This window comes from Somniosus microcephalus, chromosome 18 (assembly GCF_052327205.1).
Source record: "Somniosus microcephalus isolate GS21.2 chromosome 18, FLI_Smic_1.0, whole genome shotgun sequence".
NCBI lineage: Eukaryota > Metazoa > Chordata > Chondrichthyes > Squaliformes > Somniosidae > Somniosus > Somniosus microcephalus.
Window position 1 is genome coordinate 54,571,141 of NC_141004.1, and position 26,288 is coordinate 54,597,428.

Here is a 26,288-nt window from a genome sequence, read left to right on the forward strand (position 1 = left end):
ACCAGATAATCTGTTTTAGTAAGGGATAAATATTGGTCAGGACACCAGGGAGAACTCCCCAGCTCTTCTTTGAAATAGTGCCATGGGATCTTTTACGTCCACCTGAGAGAGCAGACGGGGCCTCGCTTTAACATCTCATCCGAAAGACGGCACTTCCAACAGTGCAGCACTCCCTCAGCACTGCACTGGGAGTGTCAGCCTAGATTTTTGTGTTCGCGTGGGCGTGGGACTTGGACCCACAACCTTCTGACTCAGAGGCGAGGGTGCTGCCCACTGACTAATGGAGAGCATATTAAATATAATTAAGTGCCAGAACACTGCTATAATTAGCTAATCTAGGGTGTACATTAAATACAAGGGACGCAATTCAACCTATGTTGGAGAAGTTTTTAAACCAGCTGTCATCAAAAAATGTGAACGATCAGCCTATCGTGCCCACACTCTGAGGAATGCAAATCAGACTCCGCCCCGGGGATTTACACCCAGGCACATGGAGGCTGCACACTTACTCGGTTGAGATACCCGTGACTGTGGAACCAGAAAGGCTTCCTTCTGGTCCGCGCTTACAACATAAACAACAGCAACAAGCTGGCTGTCACTTGTCGATCACCCGAGTGAGTGCAGCCTGGTCTCAGGTGGCTCCCTGCGATCCGCAGCCTTTCCCACGAGTGAAGCTGCAGCCGGACACAAAAGTGCTTGAAACCCCGTTTCGTTCATTTCCGCAACTCTCGAAAAGTTTCCGAAATTTCCCCTTCAACCAACCCAGGTTTTGAATAACGAAAGCGCCCCGCGTGTCGTCTCTCGGGTGGGAAGAGAGAAAGAAGGTAACGTTTGATTGAATTACCTCTGAGAATGACAGAAGCCGCATTAATCGTGTCGGTACAAGCACATGGGTAAAGTGAAACCGCATTTCCGACGGGAATTGGTGGGATCGGTTTAGTTACAGGAAATATTCTCAGAATGCAACTTATTTGTAAGCCAGGTTTTCGAGCCATTTTGAGGACATTCTGACAGCAAACCTGTTCTGAATGAGGGTGTCTAACAGGCACGGTTAGTTTGTGGAGTCCAACACAACCCTCTGAACACACCTTTAAAACAATTCCACTCCATTTTGAATACACTAAGCTGTGTTTCACAGAGGAAGTTAAAGGGCACCTCCCTTGGTTGTCAATACGGTGCCTATAGGTTTTGATCTTTGTTGGTGGTTTATCTGGAGTAAAGAAGGAAAAGTTATGGGGGGACTTTTAACATGGAGCAGCGGGTGGGTTTGGGGGTTAAAGTTGGCTAAAATGTCTTCGCGACCAGAAGCTGGCATCAACTCGCCAGCTTCCAGGGTTAACTCGGGTGCGTTCGGCTGGTTGCTCATAACCCACCCCACCGGAAAGGCGGGTTAGCAATTGAAATAAGTAAATCCATGAATCACTGATAGTTTAACCGGTATTTAAATTTGCTGGCATATGCATAGGTTTCCCGGGCTCCTGAAGCTCACCATTGAAACCAAGGCGAGAAGAGACCAGCAATTCACGGGACGCATTAACGGTCGGGCAAATACAGCAGTAAATTCTCGGCGCTCACAGCTTCTTTCTTGCCTACCACCGGGAATGGGTTTGTTCTGGGTGCTTGTGGCGAGAGGTTAGCTTCGGCCCTTTGGAGATATTGAGACTCGGGATGGGTGGCGCCATGGCTGCCTTAGGTTGGCTCTTGGATGAGGGGCAATATGATCAGCAGCAGCAGCAATAGCCTGCTCTGATGAGATCTACAGGTGGTCAGCAGAGAGGGGGGGTGGAGCTCGTAGAAGGCAGTATCGGCGTAACAGGGTGTACAGGCAGAGACTCGGCTTCCCTGACCTCCAGGAAGAGCAATGCTCCTGGAGGTTGTGGAGGCAGACATCTGCAGCCCCCTAGAAGAAGACCTGCTCCCTGCTGGGCCTGGTGGCCATGCATTACCAGTGGTTGTGAAAGTGATCACCGCCCTCAATTTTTTTGCCCCCTGATCCTTCCAGGGTGCGGCCGGAGACATATCCCCGATCTCCCAGTCGGCTGCACATAAATGCATAAGGGAGTTCACCGATGGGTTGTTTGCCAGGGCCGGCAATCATGTGAACTTTGCCTGTGATGAAGCTGGTCAGAATGAGCGGGCGCTCGGGTTTGTGTCTCTGGCTGGTATCCCACAGGTGCAGGGTGTCATCGACTGCACACACGTGGCAATCCGCGCACCCCCAGAACAACCAGGAGTATTTGTAAACTGCAAGGGGTTCCATTCCATCAACGTGCAGCTGGTGTGCAACCACAAGAAAAGGCACAGCATTGCACAGTAGCAAGGATTGGAGTTGGAAGAGGAATAAGACACTGAGCACGCCTCGTCTGCAGATGAATCCGAAGAGGAGGAGGAAGATGGCAATCCCAACACAGCACCAGCCACCCACATTGCTGCCCGGGATGCCAGGGATTCCCTTGTTGCTGTAAGGTTCAGTTAGTTACCACCACTGGACCGATGTAACAATCACATCCAACGGCCACTCTCATCCCCTGCCCCCCAATCCCACTGACGCAAAGCAGTCCTGCAACCACCCATTGCACATCCTCCACCTCCCCCCACCCATCCCATTGGACCCCGTCATTTCATGTCTTCCCAATCATCAACAAGCAACTGAAAAGGTGAGTTGCCACCCAACAACCAAGAATGGGCAACATGGGAAAGTGGTGCCTAGTACTGTAATACATTTTATATGATTCTACTGAAGAAACCTCACAACATAACAGTTTCTCCTACACCCATGTGCGTACCCTTGTGCAACTACAAAGCTTTACTCTTCCTTTTCCTACACGGTGCAACCCCTGTGGCTTGAGCAGATGTCGAAGCAGGCTGCTCAGATCCCTGCTCTGACTGCTTGGATGCTCTTGGCCGATGACCTCTGGCTGTTGGAACCCGTGAGAGCCCTGCCAAAGACTGCTCCACCCGCACCTGTGCAGGGACAGACTCGGCCATCGGGAGAGGAGGTAGCATATAGGGTGCTGACTGGGGGCGGGTCGGGGGTGCAATGAGTGAGAACCCTTTGAGTGGAGTCCCCACTTCCATGTCCCCTTTCATCCCTCATGGGCCGGCCACATTTCACTCCTCTGCTGGAGAGCAGCTTGGTGCATATCAGTGACGTGCTGCAGGGCCAAGGCTAAGGCATCGGTTATCCTATTTAAGGCACCAGGCATGTAGTCATTCAGAGTCTGCATGGTCAAGGCCTGCATGGACTCATTTGCTTGCCACATTTGATGTCCCACGGAGCTGGCCACTCTATCCATGGAAGAAAACATCCTCGCAATGCCCTGCAACATCATCCCACTCATGCTTGCTTGAGGTGGACTCCTCCGTTCTCTCTGCGATCGTGGGCAGTGTGTGTGTGTGGTAAACCACTGTTTGTATTCCACTGTGCACAAGCCTGGACATGCCTCTGCTGACTCCTCCCACAAGTCCTAGTATAAAGGTGACTGCTCCCCAGCCCTTTGTATTTCTGGACCGGTCGACCACTCGAGGCAGACCTTCATTCTTTTGTTAATAAAAGCCTTTAGTTACTCTCTTAACTCTCAGTCTTTTATGAGTAATTGATAGCGCATCAATTTTATTAACAAAATTTTTATAATGGAGAAGATCCTCACACCAGCATGCCTGGACTTAGATCATCGGGAGGCGGACTCATCCACCAAGTTTACTCACTGGCTTAAGTGTTTCGAAAAATTCCTGACCGCCTCCGCAGCAATCAAATCGGACGAGGACAAACTGGATGTCCTGACCTCCAAAGTGAACCACCGAGTGTACTCGGTCATCCAAGACGCGACCTCGTACGCGGACGCTATCAAGCTCCTCAAGGACCAGTACACGCGCCCAGTGAACGAAGTGTACGCCAGGCACCTTCTGGGGAGTCGTAAACAACAACCTGGGGAATCGACCGTGGAATACCTTCAGGCACTGTCTGTGCTTGGCCGGGCCTGTGGTTGTAAGGATGTAAAGGCCGCCGTGTACACAGAGGAACTTATCCGGGACGCTTTTGTAGCGGGCCACAGATCCAATTACACCCGACAGCGACTGTTGGAGCAGAGTGACCTCGACCTCAACAAGGCCTCTGAACTCGCACTATCATTGGATGCAGCCTACCGGGGCATGGATGCCTACTCCTCTGCACCGTGGACGCCGCGGGGAATGACAGCCTGGGACACGGTAGGACCGCCTCATAGCGCCGTGCCACCCCAGCCACACCCCAGCAACGGCCCAACTACCGCAGCAGTGTCCCAAGGCCAGACAGCAGTGCCCCAAGGCCAGAAATGCTACTTCTGTGGCCAGGCAAAACACCCCAGAGTGCGCTGCCCGGCGAAAAACGCGATCTGCTCGGGCTGCGGGAAGAAGGGACACTACACTAGCATCTGCAGGGCCAAAGCCACCCCGAACCCCAGCAGCGCCGCGTGTGGGCCATGCGGGCCGCCATCTTGGGCCTCCCCGGCCATGTGCGAACCACCGGTACAGCAGCCATTTTGGACGCCTCCAGCCACATGGGGATCATGGACACCGCCATCTTGGACGACAGCCGGAACGCAGCAGGCCCCCAACACCGCCTCATCTGATACCCGCAGCGACACACCGACCCGTACGCTGGCATCCGTTACACTGGACCAAGCGAGACCGCACCAGCCGGCCAGTTCCACAATGGACATTAAGGTAAATGGCCACGATACAATCTGCCTTTTTGACTCTGGGAGCACGGAGAGCTTCATCCACCCCGACACGGTGCGGCGTTGCTCTCTCCCAGTCCTGCCTGCGCACCAGCGGATTTCTATGGCCTCCGAGTCCCAGTCGGCGGACATCGGCGGCTACTGCGTAGTGACACTCGTAGTAGACGGGACCGTGTACGATCATTTTAAACTTCTGGTCCTGCCCGACCTCTGCGCTGCCGTCCTGCTGGGGTTAGATTTTCAGTGCCACCTTTAAAAGTGTTACGATGGCGTACGGTGGACCCCTACCCCCACTCACAGTCCGCAGCCAGCAGCTCCCAAATTGCCCGCCGTGCACCAGGTGCAACCTCTCCACACTCAGTCACCCCCCCCCCCCCCCCCCACTGTTTGCTAACCTCACCCCCGACTGTAAGCCCATCACCACAAAGAGCAGGCGATACAGTGCCGGGGACAGGGTTTTCATTAAAACCGAAGTGGAGCGGCTCCTGAAGGAAGGGATTATTGAGGGCAGCACCAGCCCCTGGCGAGCCCAGGTTGTGGTCGTTAAGACCGGCGAGAAGCAGCGCCTGGTCATCGACTACAGCCAGACAATAAATCGCTACACCCTGCTGGACGCCTACCCACTCCCCCGCATAGCTGATATGGTCAACCAGATCGCGCAGTACCGCGTCTTCTCGACCATTGACCTGAAATCAGCGTACCACCAGCTCCCTATCGGCCCTGAGGACCGCCAGTATACTGCCTTTGAGGCAAACGGCCGCCTCTACCACTTCCTTAGGGTTCCCTTTGGCGTCACCAACGGGGTCTCCGTCTTCCAAAGGGAGATGGACCGGATGGTAGATCAAAATGCGTTGCAGGCCACTTTCCCATATCTGGACAATGTGACCATCTGCGGCCGTGACTTGCAGGACCATGACGCAAACCTCGAAAAATTTCTCCGCACCGCCCAACTCCTGAACCTGACATATAACAAGGAGAAGTGCATATTCCGCACAAACCGCCTCGCCATCCTTGGCTGTGTTGTGGAACACGGAGTCATCGGTCCCGACCGGATACGTCCCCTTATGGGACTCCCACTGCCTCAAGGCCCTGAAGAGGTGCCTAGGGTTTTTCTCCTATTATGCCCAGTGGGTCCCCTACTATGCAGACAAGGCCCATCCGCTGATCAAGTCCACCTCTTTTCCCTTGACGGCAGAGGCCCGCTTAGCCTTCCACCGTATCAAGGAAGACATTGCCAAAGCCACCATGCACGCAGTGGACGAATCCATCCCCTTCCAGGTGGAAAGCGACGCGTCCGACTTTGCCCTGGCCGCTACCCTCAATCAGGCGGGGAGACCCGTGGCCTTCTTTTCACGAACCCTCCAAGGCCCGGAGACCAGACACTCCGCTGTTGAGAAGGAGGCCCAGGCGATTGTGGAGGCTGTGCGTCATTGGAGGCACTACCTGGCCGGAAAATGATTTACCCTGCTCACTGACCAACGTTCAGTTGCTTTCATGTTTAACAACAAGCAGAGGGGCAAAATCAAAAATGACAAGATCTTGAGGTGGAGAATCGAACTTTCCACCTACAATTACGAGATCTTGTACCGGCCCGGGAAGCTCAATGAACCCCCGGATGCGCTATCGCGTGGCACCTGCGCCAGCGCGCAGATCGATAGACTGCGGGCCCTCCACAATGACCTCTGCCACCCGGGGGTCACCAGGTTCTTCCACTTCATCAAGGCCCGCAACATGCCTTACTCTATTGAGGAGGTCAGGACCATGACCAGGAACTGCCAAGTCTGCGCTGAGTGCAAACCGTACTTTTATAGACCAGACAGGGCCCACCTGATAAAAGCCACTCGCCCCTTCGAGCGCCTGAGCGTTGATTTTTAAAGGGCCTCTCCCCTCCTCCGACCGCAATGTGTACTTCCTCAATATTATTGATGAGTACTCCCGTTTCCCGTTCGCCATCCCCTGCCTGGACATGACCAGTGCCACGGTCATTAAATGTCTGAACGACCTCTTCACCCTGTTCGGTTTCCCCAGCTATATCCATAGCGACCGGGGCTCATCGTTTATGAGCGACGAACTCCGTCAGTACCTGCTAACTAGGGGTATTGCCACAAGCAGGACCACCAGTTACAACCCCCGGGGGAACGGACAGGTGGAAAGAGAAAATGCGACAGTTTGGAAGGCCGCCCTGCTAGCCTTAAAGTCTAGGGGCCTTCCAACCTCCCGCTGGCAGGATGTGCTCCCCGATGCACTCCTCTCTATTCGGTCACTGCTCTGCACTGCCACTAACGCCACCCCTCATGAGAAAATGTTTGTCTTCCCAAGGAAGTCCACATCGGGGACATCACTACCGCCATGGCTGACGTCCCCAGGGCCGGTCCTACTGAGAAGGCACGTGAGGACCCATAAAATGGACCCCCTGGTCGAGAGGGTCGACCTCCTCCACGCCAACCCCCAGTATGCTTACATTGCATACCCGGACGGGCGGGAGGACACAGTCTCCATAACAGACCTTGCACCCTCGGGGGCCGCAGTAACCCACTACTCACTACCCCCCCCCCCCCCCCCCCCCCCAGATCCGATATCCAGCCCCAGCAGACGGCAGGCCTGGGCCCCGCGACCCGCTCGACATCTACGAGGACGACACGCCTGTGCCACCGCCTACGCAGGACTCGACGCCGGAAGCTCCACTACCCCTGCCGTCGCCACGCCGATCACAGCGGCAGACAAGACCTCCGGAGAGACTCCAATACACTAACTTTTAATACACTTCACCCCGCCGGACTCAATTTTAAACAAGGGGTGAATGTGGTAAACCACTGTTTGTATTCCACTGTGTACATGCCTGGACATGCCTCGGCTGACTCCTCCCACAAGTCCTAGTATAAAGGTGACTGCTCCCCAGCCCTTTGTATTTCTGGACCGGTCGACCACTCGAGGCAGACCTTCATTCTTTTGTTAATAAAAGCCTTTAGTTACTCTCTTAACTCTGTCTTTTATGAGTAATTGATAGCGCATCAGTGTGGAAGGCCTGTCAGTACATTGCAGAATTTCTGCTGCCCCTCAATGATTCTCCTTTTCATCAATGGCCCCCGGGGGTACAGCATCTGTGTCCAGCTGAGCAGAGCTTGGAGCAGGCTGCACCCTCCGACGCAGACACTGTACAGCTGTCCCTGCCACCAAGGTCTGCTCTTGCTCATTTGTGAACTGTGAGTCACCAGGTGAAAACCCAATTATCCGTCTAACTGGACCCGCGAGGTCCACCGACTGCTGCTGCTGCACACGTGAAGGCCCTGGCGGCGAGAAAAGATATGAATTAGTACTGGCAGGGTAAGAATGTTGCAACTTATCATTATAGAGATGATCATATTTCACTCACTGAAATCAAGTCAACATGACTGAGTGTTGTATGACATGTAGGTCGCTGATATTTAATTCTGTCACCAGGTACAGGAAACTTTGTGATATCCGGCACTGACGGGACCGAGCTGTTGCCGTCCCATCAAAACTGCCGGACAAACCAGCGCTAATGTTGAAACATACGGAGCTTTCTATATCTGGCAACAAACCCTACAGCTTCTAAACAGTCGGCTGTACCTTGCAAGCGTCTCTGTAGCTTAGCAACAGCTTCAGCGCGACCTTGCAGAGCCTGACTGGTGGAAAAAAAAAGCAATGAAAAGAAGAAAAAAAACCTAACAAAACGGCTCCTGATTTTTGCCGGTGGATCGAGCATATTCCGGACAGTTAACCTCCGGATAAACCAAAGTTTCCTGTAGCTGTAAGGCCCCAATCATTCCATCTCCAATGGTCAGGGACAGCGAAATGCCACTGCTCTCCAGCGCTTCCTCCTCTGCAGTTGTTAACTGGGAAATCTGTGGAGGACCACCTCCAGTTCTCTCCCTCGTGTTCTGCGCGCTCTTCTGCAGAGGGGGAAAGAACAGAACTATAAGTGACTGTAATGACATGTTCATCTGATCTATGCAGTGCATTTGGTAAGGGTGACTTTGGTAAGGGTGACTATCAGGAAGGGCCATCAAATTGCTTAAGGATGAGGGTGCGTGGCAGTGGTGGATGGGTAGATGGTGATGTGAGGAAGTGCATAGAAAGAGAAGGATGGGTGCGCTTGCAAGGTAAGTGGGTGTGAGGAGTGATGTGATGGAATAGGCTTGACAAGGCAGAGAGAGTGGGGGGGACGGGGTATGTGCACAACAGGATGTAGATGAATGTGCAACTGTACTCTCATTTTCTGACCTGGTTACATCATTAAAGCGCTTTGTGCACTGAATCTAGGAGCGTGGCACCATGCTCCTGCTGCTGACCTCCTGAGCCACATCCAGCCATGCCGCCTTTGTGGCAGCAGCAGGTTTCTTCCTCCCATTGCTGGGGAAGAGTATCTCTTTCCGGCTTCTCCCTTCACCCAGCAGTGCATCAGGCAATGCATCATTAAATCCACACTAATAGCCAACAGCCGCCCTTGAGCGTCCTGAATCCATTCTGAGACGTCGCGCTCTCTCTCTCTCTTGGTTCAAACTCCTAACTCTTCCAAATTCCATCTTTAAATACTTGAGTTGCGATTGCATCATGCAGGTCCTCACCACGCCCGCTGCCGTGCCTTCGGCGCCAAACCTGGAAGTTATATTATAATTAGGTGGCTGCGTTAAAATAACTCTGATCAATGCACTGAAAGTTCTTTGCGTTTCCCACCAGATATCGCAGCCCCCACTCCGACCGCCCCTCTGAGTTATTATCAGGGCCTATGTGTTTGGAACACCAAAATAAAATGCCACTTAGTTCTTTCCCTTCGGCTCTTTTGCTTCTCTATCTGTCTATTTCTCTTTTATGTTGCTGTCCATTCTCAGACTTCTTGAACATGATTCCAAAGACTTTTAAACAGACCTTTGAACAGATAAATGTTTCTTTCAAGCCACTGTATCACACAATTTGATGTATTGGATTTGAACTGTACCATTTTCTATTATTGTGTATATCTCTAGGAGAGAAAACATTTTAACATCAAGAAGTACTTTAAATGTCCCAGGCTAGTCGAGGTGGTGGGGGTGGTGGGGAGAAACACCCAGAGTTGCGCCTCTGATTGGGAGCCGCTGACTCACATTGGGAAGTGTGTAGATGTTGGGGGAAGAACTAGATTGGACTCAATTGTGTTCTCCCTGCAGGGTTGAGTAATCTGCTGCCACCCATTGTCTAGGCTTATAAATGGAGAATGGCTAGAGTCCATAGAATCACTGAGTCATTGTCTGTGGGGGTGGAGGGAAGGGGCAAAAGTATAAATGGAAATATACGTTTGAGTTTTGTTTTACAAGGTTTCTTATAGAAGAGAGAAAGCTGCACTTTGAGTTAAACAGGTAAAGTTTAAGGTGGGTTCACCAGCTCACCCCAGTACTGATTGTCTCACTGCCACTAAGTTAATCATTACATTTGTTTCATTAACCATTTGCTAATATTCACGTACATACAAAGCCATTGTTGATGCTACCAAAGTCTGAGTGAAGATATATTGATTTGCTAAATCTCAGTCATTTAATGAGTTGAAATGTTTGTATAATCTCATATGGTTGTCAAGGGTGTTCATGTTTTAAAGAAACTAGATCCCTAGATTTTAGAGCTGACTATAAACTGAAGCCTAAACTGTGCTTATCTGTTCCATATCAACATTAAAAAAAAATCATTTAGTTAGCATGGTCTCTGTGCTGCAGAGATGAGTGACTGTATGGCTCCTGAATAATTTGAGTATTTTAAACTGTTCATTGAATATTAACACAGTGTACTGTCACTCTACACAATCTAATTCATTCATTGACGAGCTGCACTTGGATCAATTCTAACCTTGGATTGAAATGCTGCTGGATGGAGAGTTGTCACTTGGGGAGAAATACTTTTCACCGTTGTCTGTCAATAGACGTCGGAGCAGCAGAACAGAAGCTATTACATCCCGAGGCATGGTAAAGTACATGCTGTTTGCAAGGAGCAATTATAGAAGGCAATTTAAGCAGGGAATCCTTTAGGCTCTGCTGACAAGGTATGTCTAATAGTGGAATACAATGGGCTTAGTTGTCAGTCCAAGAGTGCTTGTAAAGAAATCACAGCTCTACTCTGAAGTCGAGATGCCAGAAAATAGCAGAAATTTGGCAAGACACAAGAGTCAAGATTTCTTCCTTGTGGAGGAGATTGCTCTGGTAACGCATGTGGGATTGTTGAGTTATGTGATTCATTTTCAAGTTATTCACAGACCTGCTGCTTACTTGATTTTTAAATGCTCCTGAAATCAATAGGAAAATCATCTGGATTGGAAAAAGTAGCTCTCTGATTTTTATGAATACAGAGTATCTTGAGCCTGGCTCGTGCTCCAATATCTGTGACGCAGTTTGGAGAGTTTCTCAGTCTACCCTGACGAGAATGAATAGAGGCTGCGTGTCGGATACCCGTCAATATAATGTTTATTCAACAAGTTCCACCACAGACCCAATTCACGTACGAACCGGGGTCAAGCAAGGCTGCGTCGTCGCACCAACGCTCTTCTCAATCTTCCTTGCTGCAATGCTCCATCTCACCCTCAGTAAGCACCTCGCTGGAGTCGAGCTAATTTACAGAACAAACGGGAAACTATTCAACCTCCGTCACCTCCAGTCCAGATCCAAGGTCGTCCCATCCTCTGTCGTCGAATTACAGTATGCAGACGACGCTTGCGTCTGCGCTCACTCGGAGGTCGAACTCCAAACCATCGTCAACACCTTCACCGAAGCGTACTAGAGCATAGGCCTTCCACTAAACATCCATAAGACAAAGGTCCTCTACCAACCTGCCCCCGCCACACAGTACTGCCCCCCGATTATCAAAATCCACAACAAGGCCTTGGACAATGTGGACCACTTTCCATACCTCGGGAGCCTACTGTCAACAAGGGCAGACGTCGACGACGAAGTCCAACACTGCCTTCAGTGTGCCAGTGCAGCCTTCGGTCACCTGAGGAAGACCAGGACCTCAAGCCCGTCACTAAGCTCATGGTCTACAGAGCAGCAGTGACACCCGCCCTGCTGTATGCCTCAGAGACATGGACCATGTACAGCAGGCACCTCAAAGCACTGGAGAGCTACCACAAACGCTGCCTCTGCAAGATCCTGCAAATCCACTGGCAGGATAGGCATACCAACGTCGGTGTTCTTGCTCAGGCCAATATCCCCAGCATCGAAGCTTTGACCACGCTCAATCAGCTCCGATGGATGGGTCACATTGTCCGCATGCCCGATACGAGACTCCCAAAACAAGCGCTCTACTCTGAGCTCTGGCACGGCAAGAGAGCCCCAGGTGGGCAGAGGAAACACTTCAAGGACACCCTCAAAGCCTCCTTGAAAAAGTGTAACATCCCCACCGACACCTGGGAATCCCTGGCCCAAGACTGCACAAAGTGGAGGAGAAGCATCCAGGAAGGCACCGAACACCTCTAGTCTCTTCACCGGGAGCAAGCGGAAGCCAAGCACAGGCAGCGCAAGGAGCGCACCCACCAGCCCCTTCAACCACCGTCTGCCCCACCTGTGACAGAGACTGTAGGTCCCGCATTGGACTCCTCAGTCACTTGAGAACTCATTTTTAATGTGGAAGCAAGTCATCCTCGGTTCTGAGGGACTGCCTAAGAAGAAGAGGATTCAACAAGTGGACCTGACAGTATTATGGCGTTATCATGTCATATCCACCCATTTGATAAAGATCTTTATTCAGTGGGTTTTTGATGTATGCTTTCTGGTGTTGTCTCTCCAGTTTCTGCTCAAAACATTGGCTCATGCTGACACACACTGACATCAGCAACTCATCCAAGCGACAGGCATTTCATGTGTAAACTGACCCAGAACTTGCCAGTAAGCTGCTTGATGAGGGATTTCACAGACAAGACCAGTCGAGTTCCTCTTCGATGTCCACATGCATGAACTTTTAAGTTGAGGTTGCTGGGTAATAACCAGGAACAAGAACCTTGGTTGGTTTTTCCCCCTTAAACTAAGAACACCTATGTCAAATTCAGTGCCCCTAGCTGAGAACAGCTAATTCAGCATAATCATACAAACCACTGCATTTCGCATTGACAGTCAATGTTTTGGGGTCTGGTCGATGTGCCAATCAGTGCCCTTTCCCAGTCCCATTCCGAACTGTGATGAGCTACTATTGGAATGGAACAGATCTCTCTTGCTCTCTTTTTCTCCTTTTGCGCTAATCCTAGTGCTAAAGGCAGGGACTGTGGCCTCTACAACTGTAGCAGGAATTCCTGTTCTTGCACGAGCTTCCGCATACAGTATACAAAGACTACAATCCTGTCCATAGCACTGAGAGGAGAGAGGGACCCAGCCTGATCTGGTATTGGAGGAAATGTGTGTGCAAAGCTCGCTGACACCTATTTGCATGTAATTTACAATGCTGTGTTTCATCAAGCAGAGTTGGCTGCAAACACCAGAAAAGTCACAAAGGAGGTTTGGGTCCGGTGTTATTCTGGGTCTGGTGTTATCCTGGCTCCAGTATTATTCTGGGTCTGGTGTTATCCTGGCTCCAGAATTATCCTGGGTCCGGTGTTATCCTGGCTCCAGTATTATCCTGGGTCCGGTGTTATCCTGGCTCCAGAATTATCCTGGGTCTGGTGTTATACTGGCTCCAGTATTATCCAGTGTTATTCAGGAACAAAGTGGGTGCAAAGGATTAGCACCTGTTGCATCTGTTTCTCAAAAGCTATTTGATCAGGGCAGAGGAAAATCATCCCAATAATTTCAAGACCTTATGAATACATAGCCTGGTACCTGGTAATCAAAGCGCCTCTAGATGTTTCCCAAATAGTTGGATAACTGTTATTTTAAGTTTCTCTATTCCTGTTTGAACAGGAATAATCGGGTATTAAAACTGCCTGTGTTCGCACACTGGACAGGGGATGATGGATAGGAAAGGTGGGAGGGGGAAGGCAGAATTAACACATTGATCTGTGTTGAGTGAGGTGATTTCAAGTGGGGCAGCAAAAGGGCTGAAAAATGGAACAATCAGCCAAGATTCAGGCTTCTGGTCACTATATGCAGCAACCCCTTGGAAATGCAGATGGGATCTGGCTCTGCTGTAAAAGCTTCTGCAGCTGAACAGCCTTCTAAGTGGTGTTGTCGTCATCGAGCTGATTACCAGGTGCCAGCCTATGTATTCATAAGGACTTGAAAAGTGGCCACTGGGGTAAGGCAGTATAGGGTAAAGTATCAGAATGCCACCTCTGACCTATATCCCAGCATGAATTACTGGGGGCAGTGGGGGGAGGAGATGAAACGGAAAAAAAACTCCTGCAAAGTAAGGAACCAAGCATTGTGTCAAAAAAGGAAGAAGGGAATCTAATAATCTCCAAGGCAGGAGGAAAATGTTTTGAAAACTGCGGTAGAGCCTTGTAATAGTTGCAGGTTATCGGGGAATCATATGAATTAATAGTGCCTTATGTGGCCCAGCCAGATCTGGCTCAGCCAATTGTCCATAATCAGCGTCCCTTGGACTTAAGGGAGTGGAGATGAAGGCCGTACCAGAGGGAACAACCTCAGAGTAATAGTAATGAGCATTGGGACACGGGTATCAAAGGTGGAGGTGAAGGTGTAATTGAGCAGATCATTAGCTGCAGAAATGTCGTTGCGAATGGAAGGCCAACAGTTAGATAGTTGGGAATTTGAAAATGCTGTTGTAAGTGACTTGGGGAGAGTTTTTTTCAGACACAGAAGTAAGTGGAGTTGGGAAAGGCAAGGAGAATGTGAGTGAAAAGGTTACAAGGAAGTGACTTTATCTGTGATTGCTGCATAATGTTGCACAATGGACTCTACCTGCCTATTTTGTATGTTCCAAAAAGGCATTTCATAATGAAAGATATTTCATTACCTTTGACTGAAAGAATGTAGCTTGATGAGTTCTACATTGCATTGTATTTGCAAGCAAGTACTGAAGAGATTATTGAATTCTGGTGCAGGCATTAATGCAATATGAAAGCCTGCCTCCTTGGAACCAGCTCAATAAGCACAATTCAATAGTCAATTCACAATCTATCCGCTAATGATTATATTACATGATCCAGAGTGTTTTGATGCTGGATTAAGGAACCTCGGGCTGGTTTAATCAGATCTCTCTCCATTAAGGATGCTGGAATGTTTGTTGTAACTATAATAACAACAGCTGGAAGGCCAGCTGCAATCTGCGACAGGAGGCCATTAAATCAGCTTGGCTTCCCGATCCCAGCAAAGCCAAATTAAAAAGTATAGAAGACACAACCATGAGTGAAAAGCTCAAGGGGTTTATGCTAGTAATCTGAATGCCCTGATTGTGTTACCACCTTTAACTCCTTCCAGGGAGTTTCGAATTGGACAGTCTGGTTTTAGATTGAGCTGTCAAGAAGTGCCATAAGATTTGAACGGGATACCCAAGCCTAGATTTTCCAACCAGTGTTATCTTAACACGAGCGGTAAGTTATTTGAGGGTTTTGTTGCTTGTACTCCAGTTTCCATTACCCTGTATCGAATAGATATCCAGCAGCACAAAATTACCATGTAACGACCCAGTGCCTGTTGGGTGACACTGTATCGTACATTTGTTACAGCAGTTACTTTGTTTAGATTTCCTCACTACCACTTCTCTCGACCGCTCCACAGTCTCTAAATTGTCAGACTGCTTGTCCGACATCCAGTTCTGGATGAGCAGAAATTTTCTCATATTGGGAAGAGCGAAGCCATTGTTTTCAGTCCCCGCCACAAACTCCGTTCCCTAGCCACTGACTCCATCCCTCTCCCTAACATCTGTCTGAGGCTGAACCACACTGTTCGCAACCTTGGTGTCATATTTGACCCTGAAATGAGCTTCCGACCACATATCCACAACATAACTAAGACCGCCTATTTCCACCTCCGTAACATCGCCCGTCTCCTCCCTTGCCTCAGCTCCTCCACTGCTGAAACCCTCATCCATGCTTTTGTTACCTCTAGATTTGAATATTCCAATGCACTCCTGGCTGACCTCCCACATTCTACCCCACATAAACTTGAGGTGATTCAAAACTTGGCTGCCCATGTCCTATCTCGCACCAAGTCCCGTTCACCCATCACCCCTGTGCTCGCTGACCTACATTGGCTCCCAGTTAAGCAACGCCGCAATTTCAAAATTCTCATCCTTGTTTTCAAATCCCACCATGGCCTCACCCCTCCCTATCTCTGTAATCTCCTCCAGCCCCACAATACACCTCCCCCCCCCCCCCCCCCCCCCCACAGAGATAACTACACTCCTCTAATTCTGCCCTCTTGAGCATCCCTGATTATAATCGCTCAACCATTGGTGGCCGTGCCTTCTGTTGCCAAGGCCCTAAGCTCTGGAATTCCAAGCCTGTCCGCCTCTACCTCTCTTTCCTCCTTTAAGACGCTCCTTAAAACCTACCTCTTTGACAAAGCTTTTGGACATCTGCCCTGATTTCTCCTTATGTGGCTCAGTGTCAAATTTTTTGTCTTATAATACTCCTGTGAAGTGCCTTGGGACATTTTACTACGTTAAAGGAACTTTATAAATACTTGTTGTTGTTGTTGTTTCTATGGCACTTGAAGGCTCTGTTTACCCACATCACTGATGGTAACAGAGCACGCACCAGAAAAATCACATTCCAAACTCTCTCTTCTTGAAATAACTCCAGGGGGGGAAAATTTGGTTGCTTTGCGCCTCCCGTTAGCGCCCTAAGAGGGCACTTACGGGGCGCAAAGCAACTAGCGCCCGGGCGTGGCGCCACCAACGCTTCCCGCGAAGAGGTTAGCGGCGGCGGTAACCATTAGTGCCCCGCGGTGCTGCACTGCCGGCGATGAGGTCATCACTGTGCGCAGCGCCCCGACCGCGATCTTGGGTAGCGCCACCCCCCCCCCCCCCCCCAGCAGAGTGCCGGCTGCGCTCTGTGAGCCTGGCACTTCCCTTGAGTGCTGGGCTCTTTTGCTGGTACTCCAATCCCTGGTGGCCCAGCTGGGCCTCGGGTCGCGCTGCGCATAGTCCCTCCTCTTTAATAAGGGGTGGAAGGCCTGCAGTACCGCGGTACGTAGTGCCACGATATTCCCTCCCAGCGCCCCAAGAGGGAGGCGGGGCGCTTCCAGTAGCGCCCCACTTCCCTCTTGGGGCGCTACCGATGAATTTCAGCCACTGGGGTGCTAATTTTTTTGGGTTGCTAAAAGTAGTGCCCCGGCGAAGCGAAGTTAGCGCCCCAAAGGGGGCACGACTCAATTTATCCCCCCAGTTTTCTCCCATGCATCTCAATATATTTTCATCGTCGGTAAACCTCAGAACTCGAGCCATGATTCAGCTCTGTGTCCCACCCCTTCATGACACCCACCCAGTTTTGGCTTTGGTAAAAGATGGTATGAATTACTTTACAGGAATAGAAAATAATTTTTAAGCTGGATAAGTGTTCGAGCAATGTACTGATAAACGGAGCCTGCCAGTGGCCCAGCAACAATGTAAACATGTGAGTGCTGTAACAATGTGTGATACAGTAATATGATCGCTACTGAGATGTCACATGGTAATTCTGTACTGCTGGATAGTCATTAGTCACCTTGTATATATTCTCTATAGAATCACGGAGACTAGAGCGTGATCACGCAAGCAGTAATCTCATTGAGAACTTCAGCAGACGTCATAACTTGAGTGAAGCCGAGATAGTATAAGCTGAAATAAAAAGAGAAAATGCTGGAAATACTCAGCAAGTCGGGCAGCATTGTGGAGCGAGAAACAGAGTTAACGTTTCAGGTCGATGACCTTTCATCAGAACTGGAAAAAGTTTGTGATATAACCGGTTTTAAGGAAGTAGCAGAGGCAGGGAAAGGGAGGAGGGGAGGAAAGAACAAAAGGGAAGGTCTGCGATAGGGTGGAAGGTAGGAGTGATGAAAAGGCAAAATGGGTGATGTGCAAGGTAAAAGGGAGTGGTAATGGGACAAGGAAAGAAACAAAATAATATAAGCTGAAGCTGGTTTTGTATTTATACTTGCAGGTTTTTAACTTTGTTTATTGAATCTCTTCAAATTTTACCTCAACTCACACGAAGGCCCAATTTGCATGAAGGTATCTGGACTGTGGAACAAGCTAGAGGGCCTGAAACTATCCTAAAAAGAAATGGAAATCGTAATTCATTTTAGTCTGTAGAATGTGACATTCAATTCAATCAAAGACTGAGCATCCATCTTATATTCCACCCACAGGGTTCTTAAGTAAAGGGTGATTTTAGTGTCATATTGAAATACACTCTTCCTGTTGAAACTACAGTACAATCTTGTCACCCATTCCTCTGTGTCCCACCACCCAAAAATAAAACACTACCTCAGTCTCGGATGGTAACTATTAAAGAACCAGAGCTTCTCAGTAAATAAGTTAACTGGAATGATTCAAAAATACTGAAACATTGCAGAAAAAATGTGGTTGCTGATATAAAATTGACTACATTGAAACTTGATTAAAGTTGCTCACAATCCCTAACTCTGTTAAGGGGAATGATTTTCTTCTATTTACTAAAATCCAGGATCCCTTCTCCAGATCGACATCTTAAATGTTCCAATTTAATTCAAAATTTAATGTAATCACTCCAAAGCAATTCTGGTTTTTTTTTTTAGATGATTTTCCCCCCGCCCCTGTCCAGGTTGTCAGCGGTTTCTGATCTCCCCTCTGGTGTGCAGATTGTGGGAAGAGGCGCAGCAGATTGGTGGACTATCTGGAAGGTGGGAAAAAGAATGGCGCCAAATGAGTAGCTGCAACTTAAGTCAGTTTAATGTAAAAGTAAAGAACTTGCATTTATCATGCCCCCAGGATATCCCAAAGCATTTTACAATCAATAGTTTACTTTTTCGAAGGACAATCAGTGTTGTCAGGTAGGTAAAACCCGAAGTAGTGTATATTATACAGTCTAAGATAACATAAAAGAACATAAGAAGTAGGAGCAGGAGTAGGCCATACGGCCCCTCGGGCCTGCTCCGCCATTCAATAGGATCATGGCTGATCCGAACCTAGACTCATGTCCACTTCCCTGCCCGCTCCTCGTAACCCCTAATTCCCTTATCAGCTAGGGAACTGTATCTCCGTTTTAAATTTATTTAATGTCGCAGCTTCCACAGCTCTCTGAGGTAGCAAATTCCATAGATTTACTACCCTCTGAGTGAAAAAGTTTCTCCTCATCTCAGTTTTGAAACGGCAGCCCCTTATTTTAAGATTATGCCCCCTAGTTCTAGTCTCGCCCATCAGTGGAAACATCCTCCCCGCATCCACCCGATCAAGCCCCCTCACAATCTTATATGTTTCGATAAGATCGCCTCTCATTCTTCTGAATTCCAATGAGTAGAGGCCCAACCTACTCAACCTTTCCTCATAAGTCAACCCCCTCATCTCTGGAATCAACCGAGTGAACCTTCTCTGAACTGAACTGGAGACTCAAGAATACACTGAAGATATAAGACTTGCATTGCTGTAGCTGTTGCTTCGACAGACCTGCATTTGCTGTGGTAGTGCCAGTAGTTTTGAATCTTCTACGATCAAATGCCTCTCTGTGCCTGATTCACCATCAACCAATGCCCCAACCTAGTTCTACTGTCTAAAAAGACAGTGCTAACATCAGCAAGGAACTACATATAGATGTCTAAGAAAACCATACCTGCTGCTCCAACATGTGCATGACACTTCCAGTACTTTATTTGTAACAACTGTGCACTTTAATAGTTGTCCAATATCTCCCAGACACCATAGTGTGGCCGAATGGTACATTTGCCTTATGTCCTCTGTGACTTTTTTTGAAACACCAGGAATGGTCAAGGGCCTTAGTGTATGACATCATAAAGTTACGCCCAAATTGTGCCTGGAATTGAGTGGGCAAACAACGTGCCAAATTAGGCCCATGAATCATGGTGTTGGCTCACGGTCTCGCCTCATGCCGGGGTGATTGCATACTTTAGGGGGAAAAAAGTGTTTTAATTCTACACCAATAAAAAAAAAGCTGCAAGAAAATGGTGAATTCAAATTAACCAATGCAGCATTTGCAGTGGGGGCTGTGCTATAAGGGAGCACCGCTTTCAGAGTTTTTTATTTGGTTTTTTTTATGGGTGTGGGCGTCGCTGGCATGGCCAGCATTTATTGCCCATCCCTAATTGCCCTTGAGAAAGTGCTGGTGAGCCGCCTTCTTGAACCGCGGCTGTCCGTGTGGTGAAGGTACTCCCACAGTGCTGTTAGGTAGAGTTCCAGGATTTTGACCCAGCGACGATGAAGGATCGGCGATATACTTCTAAGTCAGGATGGTGTGTGACTTGGAGGTGGTGGTGTTCCCATGCGTCTGCTGCCCTTGTCCTTCTAGGTGGAAGAGGTCGCGGGTTGGGGAGGTGCTGCCGAAGAAGCCTTGGTGAATTGCTGCAGTGCATCTTGTAGATGGTACACACTGCAGCCACGGTACACCGGTGGTGGAGGGGGTGAATGTTTAAGGTGGTGGATGGGGCACCAATCAAGCGGGCTGCTTTGTCCTGGATGGTGTTGAGCTTCTTGAGTGTTGTTGGAGCTGCACTCATCCAGGCAAGTGGAGAGTATTCCATCACACTCCTTACTTGTGTCTTGTAGATGATAGAAAAGCTTTGGGGAGTCAGGAGGTGAGACACTTGCCGCAGAATACCTAGTCTCTGACCTGCTCTTGTTGCCACAGTATTTATGTGGCTGGTCCAGTTAAGTTTCTAGTCAACAATGACCCCCCAGGATGTTGATGGTGGGGGATTCGGTGATGGTAATGCAATTGAATGTCAAGGGGTGGTGGTTAGACTCTTGCTTGTTGGAGATAGTCATTGCCTGGCACTTCTGTGGCGCGAATGTTACCTGCCACTTATCAGCCCAAGCCTGAACGTCGTCCAGGTCTTGTTGCATGCGGGCATGGACTGCTTCATTATCTGAGGAGTTGTGAATGGCACTGAACACTGTGCAGTCATCGGCAAACATCCCCATTTCTGACCTTGTATGGTACTGCATGCCCATCCCTGACCCTTGCTCCCTTCCATCACATCTCCCCACTGGGCATATAGGATTGATGGATTTGCCACGTAAGGTTGCATCTTACACCAATATGGCCAAATATTTTTCCTATTAAGCCTCAAATTTGGACATGCAATTTGCTTCATGGCATGTTTGCAGAGTCCTATTGGATCCCAACACACCCCCTCAAGATCACTGTTTGAGTTTCCCAGTGCCTGCATTACCAGGAACATTGAAAGGGGACAGGAACTGGGGCAATGCCGCCTTGTGGCTCGAGAGGAAAATTGAGTTCACAGTAAAGTCTTTGCACCACTCCAGTTATTGTTCTTTTCTGTTTCTCCATTGCACTTGCTAGGGAGGTCGAGCAACTAATGTTCTTGGTGCTCCCATATTAGAATATTGTTCATAGTTTCTATTTGCAGATAATTATAGCCGATGGAACTGACTTAAAGTTTTGTCTATATGAATGATGAATCTCTAAGGGATCGATTTTCATTCAGCAGCTGGGAAGGAGGCGGGACTACAACTTTCGGGTTGTAGTCCCGCCTACATCGATGTCTGGCCAATCCACGCGATTTTCCCTTGATTGACCTTGTTGAGCCCGCCCAGTGGGCTCAGCAGGCCAATTAAGGGCCACCCGGCAACAGGTGACGTCACAGACTGAAATTTCATCTGTCAAAATGTCTTGACAGATGAAATATCAGTGTTTCACAGCTGTTTGAAGCTGTCAAACACTGACAGTCTGACTTCTAACCTGAGTCCTTCTCCACAGACTCAGTTAGAACTCACACCGGCAATGAAAGCTGAAGGCTGTCACTTTTGACAGCTCGCAACCATTTTGCTTTCAGTGCCGGCTGAATGATGGACTCCCGAAACCTAGAGGAAGAAAGGCTGTTAAGGTAAGTGCAGGTAAATTAAACTTCTTTAGACACACCAAACACACTTACCTTTGCACTCATGCACCCATCACTCACCTGAATACCGACATCGCGACCTCTCCAAGTCCTTCAACCCGACGGCTCGTCTGCTCTAACCTGGCGTGGTTTGGAGCCGTCGGGAATCCCACATGACACCCCTCAAAATAGGGATTAGGCTAAAAACTACCTGTTAACAGGCAGTTAATTAGCACTAATCCCTTCCCGCCTCGGGTCGGCGGGTCCCAGTGCGGGGCGGGTACCCGCCTCCTTTGAAACTTACGTGGAGGCGGGTTTTGGGCAGGATGGTGTCGGGACCCCCGAATTCAGGATTTTAGCCCCCCACACGCCTAAAAGCCCGCCTCACGGCACACTGAAAATCAACCCCTAAGAGTCACTATTTATGCCAATGTAAATGGCATAAATACATCTGTCCCCTCTATATACTACAAAATCTGTGGAAATCTGTAAAGGATATTCAGAAGTTGTAGGGTTTACAGCTAAGGTGGCTCAGTTCTGTGTGTCTGACAGGAAAAAATAATGTAAATTCTTCTAATTTTAAAAAAAACCTCAAGTTTAACTGAGCCCAGCTTGCTCAGTCCAATGAAATGGAAAAAAATGGATTAGATCAGACTGCAGGCTGTGATTTGTACTTAACCTGACAAAAGCCATTCCTGTAGGTATTAGGAAATATATTCATCTGTTTCACAATGTAGAGGGTATCCAGTCGAGCTATTACTGTAATCCACTTTCTGACAGTTCCACTTCTTGCACATCATTCTGTAAAACAAACACTACTTGGTTGAGTTTTTGTGTATCAAACCTTTTGCATCGTCTATTTTTATCATGTGGCGCAAGAGACCAGAGTTTATGATTTTTGCATGTTGTTTTGGTGTCGGGAGGAGGTGGGAATCTATGTGCTGTTTGAGGGATTGTGGTGTTGGGGAATGGTAGCTTTGTTGAAACGGATTTTTTTGGTCCTCAATCTGGTTCAGTACGCGGAGCGAGTTGTTACCTTATTTTTGCATTCTATATTCTCAGCTTCACGCACTCCCAGGTTAGGCAGAATCGAGTTCCCTTTGTGAAAACCAAAGAAGATGCTTAACCACAGCCTGAGATGATAAACGCCCATCTGACATTTCTATTTTCCAAAGTGAGTCATTTTTATGGCCTTTTTGAATGAGTTTTCCAATTTAGTGTCAAATTGTGGCCATTTTTATGCTGTGTAGTTACTAAAGCCCATGCTTGAACTGGCCCAGGTCACTTCATGTAAACCTTTACTGCTAGCAGAAAGAAGAGTCTATTATCCCACCTATCTGGGCTGTATTCAAATTTAGCGTGCAGAAGTTGAAGGAATATGTGCTTGCCTATTATACCAACAATGTAGTTGACATGATAACGTCATCACTGAGCAACAATGTATTTCCGCTTGGCTTGATAAAAAGCAGTATTTGCACAAATTTAAGAACAGGTTTCCCGTCTGCTTTCCTGCCCAGCAAAAGTTGCATGGGAAAGACCCAACCAGGAAAGTTGGAAAATAAGGCAAAAATTAGCGATGCCGACACCTCAATCTCCGATTGCAGTTGAATCGTAATTTGTCCTGAAAACAAATCCAATTTAAAAAAAAATAATTCTGTTTTTGCACATTGTCTAGAACTTACAGGATCACCAGATATTATCAGGAGCACTAAAACACTACTGCTCATCAGTAGTTTTACTGCAATCAGAGTCACCATTTTTATTCAATAATATCCTCTTGGGAGTAAACCTCATAAAATTCCTTGGGGCTAATTCAGTTTTTTTTTAAACGATTGAAGGAATGACCAGGCCTCTCATAGCCATTGGCGTTTTCTTTCTCTGCAGTTAGAATGTTGTTAAGTACGGACTATAAAATCGAGCGTATGGACTTCCAGTTCTTTTGGAGTTTTAGGGCTTGCAAAATCGACGGAACACTTGAATTCCCTCCATTTTTTTCTCCCAAAATGTTTTATGTCATGTTTATCTACACTAAACTGCATCATAAAATTATAGAATACCACAACACAGAAGCAGGCAATTTCCCCCTTCCTTCCCCCCTCCCATCAAGTCTGCACCAGTGTTGTACTTCACCTGAGCCATCCAGTCTAATTCTGCTCCCTCGCTCATTTTAGTATTCCTCTCTTTCAAGCAACTATCCAATTCCCTTTTAAAAGAATTTACGGACTTTGCTTCAACAATAATTTGTGGCAGAGAATTCCATGTTCTTACCATCCTCTGTGTAAAGATTTTTTTTATGACTCCCCTTTAATCATTTTTCTGTTTATCTTAACGTTGTGTCCTCTTGTTACTGTAGTACTTGGGGGAAGTACTGAAGGGCAGTGGGAGTGCATGAAAACTGGTGCCCTGACTACTCCTCAGCATGGCTGCCTCTTCCTCGTATTAAACTGAGCTCCACAGGCCGGGAAAGCCCCAAGTTCTACTCCTGGTCTGTGCTGAATTAGTTGATCTCAACAGGACAGTGTTAGTGGGGGTTATAACAGGCCCAAGTGCCTCAGGTTAGACCAGAACTCCTGCTTCTGATCAGTATTATCAGGAGAGGGTGGGAGAATTGGCAACATGAAAAAGAAAAGAATAAAGATAAGATTCTCTTTTAATTGTGAAAGGGGGAAATTGTCAAATGATCAGGACAGATTGGTGTGTACTGGCCAGGAAAATCACTATTCTGCATGAGGGAGTCAATACAAAGCATCGTGAGGCCACTTTGGAGAGAAACCTTGAATCGATGCTACTATCAAATAACAGATTTTGTTGAGTGCTGCACTTAATAATAAACAGCTCGACCTTCCACTGACAGCAGGGCTCGCTCTGCTCCATCTGAGAGCAGATAATCAGACCTCAAGCCCCCACACGCTGACTTATTAATGCACAGCTTGTCAGAAGACAAAGAGCACGGAGACTGGGACCATCAGGAGTGCAGAGTTGTAGCTGACTCATCTCTTCGGTGTGATCCAAACGGCCCTTTAAAGATCCAACTTGTAAGTTCTTCATTCAAAGTCACCATTTGTTAGATTTGACAAGAGAATGCATTATGTTCACATCCATGTTGTGTACATCAGATTACATAGGGCCAAGGGGTTGTGGGTTGGACTATACTGTGGGTGAGTTGCTTCATGACTTTCATTTCCTGTTGTCAACCTACTCGCTGGCATGAAGCAAAGAGATGATGGTGGAGCAGTCGTGCACGAGAAATGGAATTAATTGTACTGAATTGAGAATCGCTGTACTGCAGCTGTAATACTTGGATCAAACAGTAAGTGTGAAGTGTTAGCATTGCTGTAATGACAATATTTTTTTAAATTCGCTTATGGGATGTGGGTGTCACTGGCAAGGCCAGTATTTATTGCCCATCCCTAATTGCCCTTGAGAAGGTGCTGGTGAGCCGCCTTCTTGAACCGCTGCAGTCCGCGTGGTGAAGGTACTCCCACAGTGCTGTTAGGGAGTGAGTTCCAGGATTTTGACCCAGCGACAATGAAGGATCAGCGATATACTTCTAAGTCAGGATGGTGTGTGACTTGGAGGGGAACTTGGAGGTGGTGGTGTTCCCATGCGCCTGCTGCCCTTGTCCTTCTAGGTGGAAGAGGTTGCGGGTTTGGGAGGTGCTGCCGAAGAAGCCTTGGCGAGTTGCTGCAGTGCATCTTGTAGATGGTACACACTGCAGCCACAGTACGCCGGTGGTGGAGGGAATGAATGTTTAAGGTGGTGGATGGGGTACCAATCAAGTGGGCTGCTTTGTCCTGGATGGTGTCGAGTTTCTTGTTGCAGCTGCACTCATCCAGGCAAGTGGAGAGTATTCCATCACACTCCTTACTTGTGCCTTGTTGATGGTGGAAAGGCTTTGGGGAGTCAGGAGGTGAGACACTCGCTGCAGAATACCTAGCCTCTGACCTGCTCTTGTGGCCACAGTATTTATGTGGCTGTCTGGTCCAGTTAAGTTTCTGGTCAGTGGTGACCCCCCAGGATGTTGCTGGTGGGGGATTCAGTGATGGTAATGCTGTTGAATGTCATGGGGAGGTGGTTAGACTCTCGCTTGTTGGAGATAGTCATTGCCTGGCACGTAAGTGGCAGATAACATTTGCGCCACAGATCAGCCCAAGCCTGAACGTTGTCCAGGTCTTGTTGCATGCGGTCATGCACTGCTTGATTATCTGAGGAGTTGTGAATAGTGCTGAACACAGTGCAGTCATCAGCAAACATCCCCATTTTTGACCTTATGTTGGAGGGAAGGTCATTGATGAAGCAGCTGTAGGTAGTTGGGCCTAGGATACTGCCCTGATGAACTCCTGCAGCGATGTCCTGGGGCTGTGATGATTGACCTTCAATCACCACAACCATCTTCCTTTGTGCTAGGTATGACTCCAGCCAGTGGAGCGTTTTCCCCCTGATTCCCATTGACTTCAGTTTTACTAGGGCTCCTTGATGCCATTCAGTCAAATGTTGCCTTGATGTCAAGGGCCGTCACTGTCACCTCACCTCTGGAATTCAGCTCTTTTGTCCATGTTTGGACCAAGGATGTAATGAGGTCGGGAGCCGAGTGGTCTTGGCGGAACCCAAACTGAGCATCAGAGAGCAGGTTATTGATGAGTAAGTGCTGCTTGATAGCACTGTT

At 48.4% G+C, this 26,288-nt stretch overlaps 1 protein-coding gene across 2 annotated transcripts in view; it reads left to right on the forward strand.

Annotated features, from left to right (window-relative positions):
- The first annotated feature begins 509 nt into the window (after positions 1-509).
- The window catches only part of LOC147105277 (alpha-1,3-mannosyl-glycoprotein 4-beta-N-acetylglucosaminyltransferase C-like), a 97,988-nt gene continuing 72,209 nt past the window's right edge, over positions 510-26,288 (forward strand). The window contains exons 1-2 of one of the 2 annotated variants that reach the window (XM_086011462.1): positions 510-824; positions 22,685-22,796. The gene's annotated coding sequence lies outside the window, so the exon portion shown is untranslated. The remainder of the gene's footprint in view (positions 825-22,684; positions 22,797-26,288) is intronic. The other variant, XM_086011461.1, reaches the window with a different exon arrangement.